The following is an 11,558-nucleotide window of genomic DNA, read 5'->3' as shown; positions in this document are numbered from 1 at the left end:
CGATTATGCTTGACTTTTCCTCACTAACTAATTACCCAACGCTATAATTTTCGACTCGTAAATATATTAATATCAATAACATATACTTAATAGTGGTGCACATAGCAATCAGAGTTTAATTTATATTAAACGAGGTATATGAACTCGATTTATAATTTAAGGCTATTTTTAGAAAAATTGGACAGCGACTCCTATGTTTATAGGTCTACCCGTCGAAACATCAATCGACGTCAAATCCCAACGAAATCAATTTGAATCGTCACATAGCTAAATTTTAGTCCCGAATATAATTTATACAAATTTTATTTATTAAAATATTTAGGACTCAGAACATCGTCATCACCGTCCACCGTCCGTTCGTAACGAGTCATCGCGGTACGGCGGCAAAATTTATTGGTGCCCGAGAATATACGGGTGTCCGAATAAATTTCACCGATTATTAAAATTGTTTTCCCACGCGAATTATTAGTAATATCATGAACATTAATCAAATAATTCCTGCAGAAAATCGAAAAATAATAATTAAAAGTCGAGAGTGAACAGAACAAAGCACCCGCGCATGGGTAACACGCGGCACCATCACAGCCACGCCAAAACACAGACCGGCCGGGAACCATCCCGGAAAACACACACACACAACGCAATACTTACATACACAATAGATACACATGCATATACACATATATTTCTGAATATGATTGAATCAAATCGATACCCAAAACAAGATGAAAGGAAATGGCCGGATTAATTACCGGAAAAAGAAGCAACTGGAGGAACAGTGCCTGAAAACGAGAAACGGAAAGAACAGAAGAGGCGATGGAAAGAGGAGAGAAAGAGGAGAATAAGAGAAAGAGAGATGAGAGAATTTAGAGAGGAAGAGAGATGATGCAGCCAAACTACCACCACACTTCTGCTTACCAAGCCGCGTGTCCAAATAAAAGAGACACGTGGCTATTCCTGAATTAAGCCCGATTTATAACACCGAAATGTACCAGTAACGATTCATATTGCACGCAAGAACCCCCGAAACTCGAAATTAACGGAATGAGGTGCGAATGAAACAACCTCCGAAAACTACGAAAACAGCACTAAAATATTATAACTATCCCGAAGTAAATAAAAACGTAAATTTCGAAATTTTTAAACAATTTTTAAGGTACGTTTTATACCCGCTTTTTAACGAATAACAAAACAACGCGCGGGTAAAACGATTTCCGAAAATTTCCAAAATAATTTTAAAATTCTCAGAATAATACGAACTTAATAAAATATAAGTTTCATAATTTTTAAAGATTCCCATAATTAAATATGGATTTTAGCATTTAACACACTCATAAAATCATTTAAAAATGAATAATTAACGAAATATTGATTTCTCAATTTTATAAAGTCCTAAAAATAATTATTGAAATTATAAAATTAAAAAACAAATTTTAAAGACAATCCAAATATTTATGGAATTAAAATTACAATAAAATCACTTTTACAAGCGAAATAAAATCATATGACTCACCAGTAAATCAAAAAAATTTCCAATCCACATATCCACAAATCATAAATAATCAAATAACAACCAGTAACCGCTGCCAAAATAAATACGCACCCTTTTATTTATTTACTTAAACTTTTATTACACTTTCAAATATTTGAAATAAAATAAAAATAAAAATACATGAGTCGTTATATAATCCGTCATAGAGAAATAAAATCAATTTCTCCTTTAGATTTTCCTTATTATGAGCATCTATCACGATTTGAGCAGACAACACTTTGTCAAGGTGCTTTTGTTTGATTTGTTCATATGGTTTGTCTGTCAACATGAAAGGATCTCTTAGAGTAACTTCTAGTCCTATTTATATCTTTTCTTCATCAGAACCTAATCTAGCTTTATCTCTAGGTTGCTTGGATCTCAACCCAAATGTTGTAAGTTGATTCATCATAAGATTGGATTTTTGTTCAACTGGAGTAGTTATCTTCCATAACAGTTTCTTCTTATCAGCAATTGTCATCTTTTCCAAATTAACTTGATTAGAATTTGTTGTTTCTTATGTAGATTGCTGTTCTTTATTCTGAACAACTTGAACAGTGTCAGAGGTTGTTTTAGATTCTTCAACTATCTTTCTTCTCTTCAGATTTTGAACAGTTTCATCTTCTATCAAATCTTCATCTTGCATTGTAGTTTGATAGACTGGAATGGAAGAACTTATCTTTTTCTCAATCTTTAAAGGTTCACCAACCTTTTCTTTTCCTTTTGACTTAGGATCAATCTCAGTTTGTGATCTAGTCTTGGACTTTGAAGTCTCAGAATTTGACTTTTCCCTGATCATAATACTGTTTTCCTTAGGCCTTGGAGGTTTCTTTGTATCGGAAGCTTTAGACTTAAGATTTTTCTTCTCAGCTGCAAATCTAGCTTCTTCCTCCTTGAGAGTTTCCAAATCCATTCCTGGATTTTGTTTCAGAAATAATCTTCTAGTTATCTCCTCATCAAGTGTCTGGTTTTAGGATTTTTATAATAAACAGTAGTCTACTTCCCTTTCAGCTTCAGAGTTTGTAAAAACTTCGGAGAGTCTTTAGATTCTGACTGAATCAGAATATCAGAACTTGACATCAGACTTTGCTTATCAGAACTTGACTTCAAACTTTTAGCATTCATAGCATCAGAACTTGACTTGTTCTGTGTAGAAGATTTTCCTTGAAATTTTCCTTGACCTCTACTCTTATTAGAGTTCTTTGTTATCACCTTTATCATCCTTTTTCTTCAGTATTTGAGTAGGTGAGCATTTGGACATAACTACCTTCTCCCTCTTTTTAGCATCATCAGGAAGTAAGAGAGAAAGAAGAAGTTCAACTGTAGATTGGATTTCATCCAATTGAGCTTTCTGAGAAACTTGGTTAGCCAGGACCTCATCAATTTGGGTTTGTTGCTTCTCTTGAATCTTCTCAATGGCTTCAATTTTCTCAAGAGTAGGTCTGATATACCTATTCTTGTCAAGCTTGATCTGTAGATCTAGCTTATCAGCATGTTCCTTTAGTGTATCAAGCTTTTCATGAGTAGAAGAATGTAGACCTTGAAGATGTTTGGTAGAAAGAGCAGTGATCTTGAGTTGTGTCTTTAAATCAGCATTTGTGAGCAACTCATCAGCTTTAGCAATATGCTCTATCAAAGCATTAGAACTTGGAATGAAATCAGTGTCATTCCACTTCTTGGTCCACTCCACACCTCTGTGAGTATCCTCCCAAGGAATAGGTGCTTCCTTTTCAACAAATTTCTTCATCAATTCTTCCTTTCCCAGAATAGGAACTGGAGTCTCAACAAAAACATTTTCTTCAGAACTTGAGAAAGACTCATTATGTTCTGATAGTACAACAGTGTATGAAGCAACTGGAGATTCAGAAACAGCTTCATTTAAATTCTGAACATCAGAATTTATCTCCAGAGCTGGTGTGGTTGATGTAGATGGTATCTCAGCATTTAAATTTGGAAAATGAGTTGAAGTTTGCTGAGCTTCTGTAGATGGAGCTTCCAGATAAAGAACATTTGGTATATTCAAATTATGAATATCTATTTTAGAAGTAGTAGCTTGTTCTTTAACATCATCTGTAACTTTAACAGGAGAGACAGGAGGTGTTGACATAGTATCCTGAGGTTGAGTAGGGAATGGCAGAGCTTCAATTATCACAGGTTCTGATGAGATCAGAGATTCTTGATCCCCTTCCTCAGCTTCAGTTGAATCCTCAGATATAGGCTTGGCCTTGTATCTTTCTGCCCTCATTTTCTTTAGTCTCCTTTCCAATGAAGGAGGAGTTGTTACAGCATCAAAACTCACAGATTTCCTTTTCAAAGTATCAGAACTTTGAGCTGCAGTTTCTTTCTAAGAAGTAACATTCTCAGCTCCAACTATCACAGGTTCTGATGCATGAACCCGTGCTTCAATTGTCTCATCAAAATATCACAATTTATTAATGACCATAATTGTAATCAAAACATTCATCAAAAGATATAGTTCAAAATAGATGAAGTAAAGATTAACAAATTGCAATTAGAACATGCACAGTCACATAATTTGAGAAACAGAGACTAAATCTTGCAATTAAAGGAAATTTCATTAATATATCAAACGAGTACATTTTATGAAATCTATCGATTACATGCAAAAATTATAAAATAGTCCTATTCTAATATCTTAACATCAATAGCCTTAGTCTAAGAAGCCTGACAAAGCTGATGGTGAAGAGATACGGATGGATGACATTTAATTCTTCTTCCTACTTTCAACAAAGAGAACAACAAGACGAATGATTTTCTCTTACTGTTTATGAATTCGGAGATGAACTTCACTTTGGAAGGACAACATATCATTTTTAATGTTGTCTGAAAGTTGAATCCAGATGTCGAATGGAATGTTGTTGATAGAATATGAAGTTGGAATTCTATTTCTAAAAATGGTCACAGTGTCTGTGCCATAGTAGTAAAACCAACTAAAATGAGTCATTGTTTGAGAGAAAGGAAAAGATGTGATTTTACTGGAGGATGATCAGTCATTTAAATAGCCAATGGAATACCAAGGGACGCGAGGACTGTTTAATGATTAAGAGTAAAAATAATGATGCCTCGTCTCCCTAGATCGATGTGTGATAATAACAGTCAATAAAAAGTTAAAGCAGGAGTTAATGGGTGCGGGAAATAATTAACAATTACTGTGCACATGTAGTTTATCAAGACAAACACGTTTACCACTAACCCATAATGATTATGACAGTTTTTATCTTACCCAAATATATTCTTCTTTAAATATGACTGTTTCAGTTTTTACCACAAATAAGTCAAGTAAAGAATAATGCCACGTAAGCATCAAGGATTCCATCAGGATTTAATATCAGAACTTAAACTTATATCAGATTTTAACAGTCATCAAAATATGGCTTCTGTACTCAAAAAGTGAATATCTTTTTCTGTGATTCTTCATACAAATACTTACTTGTTTCCTTCAGAGTTTAATCATCAGAACTTCCATCAGAACTTATCCTCAGAATTTATGCAAATGACACTTAACTGTTTGTCAAAAACCACTTAATCACCATAGTAATTTTCATCATTCATATGGAGTGAAAGTGTGTGCATTTAGCAAAATATCAGATAAAGATTAAATTCTGATAAACTTCAGTACATCTTAGAAATAAGGTATAACTAAGAAAAGTGCTTAAAATTTGTCATCAATCATGAAGTCTACTATAGAACAAATTTATGCATAAGTCTACCTCAACTGTCTGTGCTCATTTTATGCATCTTTTGAAACTCCTTTTTACAGTGGCTTCTCAATGTAATTGAGTCACGACTGCTTATCAAAATTTATGCTGTTGTCATAGTATTTCTCCAATAATCAGAGAATGTGAAAAGTCACCAAGAAAATTTATTTGCTTTTCTAATGCATATTACCTAATACCAGCAATGCACTTGGGTCTTCCTTTCCACATATTTACTCTAGATCTCAAAGGAGTACCTGACTTTTCTTTTCTTTTCTTTTCTTTTCTTTTCTTTTGATAAGTGAGGCTTATCAGCATTTAGTTCATTCTTAATATTTACTGACATCAGAATCTAATAGATAAGAAGTAAGAATCGAGTTTGTGACTTAGTAATAAGATACACAAAGTAAACTTGACTAAGCTCAAAATCAGAATTTGCTTGTGTTAATGAGTTTCCACATAAACAACTAATTCAAACATGGGATTTCTAGTATGTTAAAGACTACTAGGTCCGCATCTAGCACGGTTATCCTCATTGGATTGAATAGTCACAGAACATTCAAAATACTATCAGAGTTTAAGATCCACATCAGATAACAATCAGTATTTAATGAATTTCAATTAAAGAACAGATTTCATGAAGATAAGACAATCTGTAAACACTGATCATAAAGTCTGATGCATAAGAAGAAAAGCTAAGCAGATTTAGAGAAAGAACCTGAAACCATTCCAAGTTCATTTACCAGTCTTGTAAAAGTAGCTTCACATAGTGGTTTTGTGAAGATATCTGCTAGTTGTTGATCTGTTGGAACAAAATGCAATTCCACTGTACCTTCCATCACATGTTCCCTTATGAAATGGTACCTAATGCTGATGTGCTTTGTCATTGAGTGTTGAACTGGATTACATGTCATAGCAATATCACTTTGATTATCACAGTAAATAGGGATTTTAGAAAATTATAACCCAAGATCCAGTAACTGATTCTTCATCCAAAGAATCTGTGCACAACAGCTTCCTGCAGTAATATATTTTGCTTCTGTAGTTGATGTGGAAATTGACTTCTGTATCTTGCTAAACCAAGAAACCAATCTGCCTCCAAGAAATTGGCAGCTTCCACTAGTGCTTTTCCTGTCTATTTAGCATCCCGCAAAATCTGTATCTGAGTAACCTATTAACTTAAAATCTGATTCTCTAGGATACCATAATCCCAGATCAGCTGTACCCTTAAGGTACTTGAAAATTCTTTTCACAACTATTAAGTGAGGTTCTCTTGGATCAGCCTGAAATCTTGAACAAAGACAGGCAGCATACATGATATCAGGTCTACTTATAGATAAATAGAGTAAAGAGCCAATCATACCTCTGTAGTTAGTAATATCTACTGATGAATCAGTATCTTTATCTAACTTGGTTGCAGTGGCCATGAGAGTGTATGCTTTTAAACTATCTTGTATTCCAAACTTCTTCAGTAAATTTCTGGTGTACTTGGATTGGCAGATAAAAGTACCTTCTTTATTTTTCTTGACTTGAAGTCCCAAAAAATAGCTGAGTTCTCCCATCATACTCTTTTGATATCTTGATTGCATTAGCTTTGCAAACCTCTCACAGAGTTTGGCATTTTTAGAACCAAATATGATATTATCAACTTTATATTTGTACATAAAGTGCTTTGTCAAGCCTGTAGACATGATTTGGAAATTTTGAATCTACAAAGCCTGGAGGTTGTTCAACATAGACCTCTTCTTCTAATTCTCCATTAAGAAAAGCACTTTTCACATCCATTTGAAAGACTTTAAACTTTTTGTGAGCAGCATATGCCAAAAAGATCCTTATGGCTTCTAATCTAGCAACTGGTGCAAATGTTTCATCATGATCAATACCCTCCTGTTGAGAGTAGCCTTTAGCAACCAACCTTGCTTTATTCCTTGTAATTATGCCATCACTGTCAGTTTTGTTTCTGAACACCCATTTTGTGCCAATAACTGATCTGTTCTTTGGTCTTGGCACTAGGGTCCAGACTTTATTTTTTTCAAATTCATTTAACTCTTCCTGCATTGCTTGCACCTAATCAGCATCTTAAAGAGCTTCTTCCACTTTCTTTGGTTCAGTCTGAGATAGAAAAGAATGATAGAGACATTCATTTGATGTTGCAGTTCTAGTTCTGACACCTGCTTCAGGATCTCCAATAATTAAGTCAGGTGTATGAGATTTGGTCCACTTCCTTGCAGATTGAAGTTGACTTCTGGAACTGGATCCTCCCCCATGATCCATGATGTCTCCATCAGCATTTTATGATGCCCTCCGATAGTTATGCTCTCTGAGACTTCAGAATTTGACTTGGATCCTTCAGGATTTAAAGTATCAAAACTTCCAGAATTATCAGAATTTGGCTCATCAGAACTAGATGAAACAGAACTTGAAGAGCCAGTGTCAGGTTCTGATGCTTCTTTAGAGTCTTGAGATGTGGTAGAATCTTTAGCTTGCTCCCCCTGGACAAGTGCATTTTCCTTTGGAGTTGTTACCACAGATTCAATGAGATCAGTACTTACAGGATCAGAGTATAAGTCATCAGAATTTCCAGAATCAGAATTTAAGTCTTCATTTTCAAATCTCAGTTGATCGTGATCATTGAAATCTTCAAGTCCAGTAATCTACTTATCATCAAAAGATACATTTATAGATTCCATGACAACCCTTGTTCTTAAATTATAGACTCTGAAGGCTTTTGTGGAAGTGAATATTCAACAAAAATTCCTTCATCAGGTTTTAGATCAAATTTTGACAGCTGCTCAGGATGAGTCTTAAGAACAAAACACTTGCAACCAAATACATGAAAGTATTTCAGATTTGGCTTCTTTTTCTTCACCATCTCATATGGTGTTTTTCCTTGCATGTTTATGAGTGTTGCATTCTTTGTAAAACAAGCAGTCTGCACAGCTTCAGCCCAAAAGTAGGTTGGTAGCTTTGCTTCATCAAGCATAGTTCGTACAGCTTCAATGAGAGTCATATTCTTTCTTTCTACAACTCCATTTTGCTGTGGAGTTCCAGGTACAAAAAATTCCTGTTTGATTCCATGCTCTTTGCAGAAATCTTCCATGATTGAATTCTTTAACTCAGTGCCATTATCACTTCTTATAATTTTAACAGATGCTTTGACCAACTTATCCAGCTGTCTGACATGATCAGTTAGAGTAGATGCAGTTTCATTATTCTTGTGCAAGAAGTACACCCAAGTGTACCTTGTGAATTCATCCGCTATAACCATAGCATATTTCTTCTTTGCAATAGACATGACATTGACTGGACTAAATAGATCAACATGCAGTAGGTGATAAGGCTCAAGAATTGATGACTCAGTTTTGCTCTTGAAAGAAGATTTTCTTTGTTTTGCCTTTTGACATGAATCACAAAGGCCATCAGGAGCAAATACTGATTTTGGAAATCATCTCACTAGATCTTTCTTTACAAGCTCATTTATGTTGTTGAAGTTTAAATGAGAGAGTCTTTTGTGCCAATTCCAGCTTTCTTCAATTGATGCTCTACTCAACAGACAGATTGAAGAACCATCATTACTTGTTGAAAGTATGGCTTCATAAATATTACCATGCTTGTATCCTTTCAGAACCATTTTGCCTGTAGAATTGCTTACAACTTCACAGTGTTCTTCAAAGAAATCCAAATGATAACCTCTGTCACATATTTGACTCACACTTAGCAGATTGTGTTTAAGTCCTAAGACAAGAGCTACTGTTTCAATGATGACATTCCCAAGATTAATACTGCCATATCCCAGAGTTTTCCCCATGTTGCCATCTCCATAAGAAACTCCTGGGCCAGCTTTCTTCACAAATTCTGAGAGCAGGGCTTTATTTCCAGTCATATGTCCTGAACATCCACTATCCAGTACTAGGATGTTTCTCCTGTTGTCCTGCAATCACAAAGACCACTAATGGTTAGTTTTAAGGACCCAGACTTGCTTGGATCCTTTGGCCTTTTCAAATTTCTCTGACTCTTAACTCCTGACTTAGGAGGTAAATAGTTTATATACTTATTATTCCTGCAAAAAGAAGCAAGATGGTTAGAGTTTCTATAGTTATAACATTTCTTTCTAGGAGCATTAGGAACTGGCATTTAAATATTGCTTTTATTCACACCTTCCTTTCCATTCCTATATTTCCTAGCTGCCTTAACCTTGTTGACATTCCTTATTTCTTTCAGCTTATGCTTAAGCGGCTTCTTCATCATTAAGCCTATGTTGACTTTAGCTGGTTTATCATGTTCTAATTTGTTAGAAGTTGACTTCTCCTTAACTTCTGTCATAGACTCTTTCATCTTTCCAGAATCAGACTCTACAGTTTTGGCTATAAACTTAACAAGATTTACCTTTGGCTTAACAATTTGTTTAACAACAATTGGCTCAATTCGTTCAGTTCTTTTTCACTTTTATCATCTCCATAACCTAAGCCCTTTTTCCAGTTTCCACTACTTAATAAATTATAGGTGTCCTGCCAAAGTTAGTCCAAGTCCTGATAATCTCTTTTTCTTTTTCTAACTCAGTTTTGAGAGATTTATTCAATTTTAGCAATTCATCTCTAATATAAAAAGCAGCATCTTTCTCTCTCTTTCTGAGTTTGATGGAACATAACTAACTCTTTTTCTAAATAATCATTCCTTTTCTTATAAGCAAGATTTTCAGAAGTTAATCTTTCACATGTTAAAGTTGATCTCTGTAACTAATAAACATGGTTTTAAGATATGATCTCAACTCAGTAATATTATCAGTATGAAAAGCATAAGTTGTTTGAGGTACCTTTAACTCAGCAGCATCAGAACTGCTATCAGCATTTGCCATCAAGGCATAGTTCTCATCATCTTCAGAATCTGAAGTGTCTGTCCAGCTTTTTTTCTTTATGACAAGTACCTTGCCTTTGCAACTTTTTCCTTTCTTGCAGTCAGGAGATATGAGGCCTCTTTCACCACAGTTGTAGCATTTGACATTTGAGTTATCTCCTCTGTCAGACTTTGCACCTTTGCCTTCAGATTTTCTGAAACCTTTCTTATCATAACTTACACCTTTTCTGGAAAATTTCTTTCTCCTTCTGAATTTTCTATAGGCAATCTTTGTGATACCCTTCACCATAAGAGCACACAATTTCATCATCTCTTCATCAGCATCTACTTCAGGTAAACTTTTAGTTTCTGAATCACCATCATCAGAACTTGATGATTCTGAATCAGACTTTCTGATGAGAGCCTTTCCTTTGCCTTTCTTTGAGACAACCACTTTGGGGGATTGTTCTTCTGCCTTAAGAGAAAATGTCCTTAACTTTCTCTTATGTCTCTTGCTCCTTTGATCCATCTCAAGTTCATGAGTCTTGAGCATACCATAGATTTCATCAAGAGTAGTTTCTTTAAGAGCATAGTTGTCTCTTATAGTAGTAGACTTCAAATCCCAACTTTCAGGAAGAGCTAAAAGAAATTTCAGATTTAAATCTTCAAGATCATATTCCTTGTCCACCAGTGACAGATCATTCAAGAGTTTGACAAACCTGTCATATAAGTCAGTTAATGACTCATCACCTTTTGAATCAAAGTGCTCATACTCTTGAGTGAGTATAGTCCTCCTGTACTTCTTGATTGCATTAGTTCCCTGGCATCTTATCTCCAAAGCATCCCATATCTCCTTTGCAGTCTTGCAATAAATTACCCTGTTTGACATGACATTATCAATGGCACTATGCAGCAAATGCCTTACCTTTGCATCCTTGGCAATGGATGAGATATCTTCAGCTATCTACTCACTTTTCTCCTCTGGTATGGTCTTTGCTAGCTGATTTGCAACTACAACAGAGAGCTTGGTTGGCTTATGCGGTCCTTCATTAATTCTGTCAAGGTATTCTGGATCAGTAGCTTCCAGAAACATAGCATTTTTCACTTTCCATATGGGATACTCAAAAGGTCTCAGTATGGGAACCCTAATAGTCTCATATCGACTGTGGATTTGAGTGTTTTTAGTTTCTTCAGTTTTGGTGGGCTTGGTTGGATTTTCTTCTTCTTCAGACATGATTGTTTGGATCTTTATTGTATGTGTGTTAACAAATAGGCTCTGATACCAATTTTTAGGCTACACAACACTGTAGATGGGGGTTGAATACAGTATAGAATACAATCAAATCGATTTCGAACACAAGTAACAGTAAACAGATATATTCGATATAATAAACTTTGTTACAATGGAACTGTTCTCTCTCAGTGATGAACAAATATCACGAGAGCTGCTAGGTTAGAATGTATGATCTTCTTGATCATGA

Source organism: Apium graveolens, chromosome 8 (assembly GCF_009905375.1).
Source record: "Apium graveolens cultivar Ventura chromosome 8, ASM990537v1, whole genome shotgun sequence".
NCBI classification, from domain to species: Eukaryota; Viridiplantae; Streptophyta; class Magnoliopsida; order Apiales; family Apiaceae; genus Apium; species Apium graveolens.
This window is presented reverse-complemented; position numbering follows the sequence as displayed.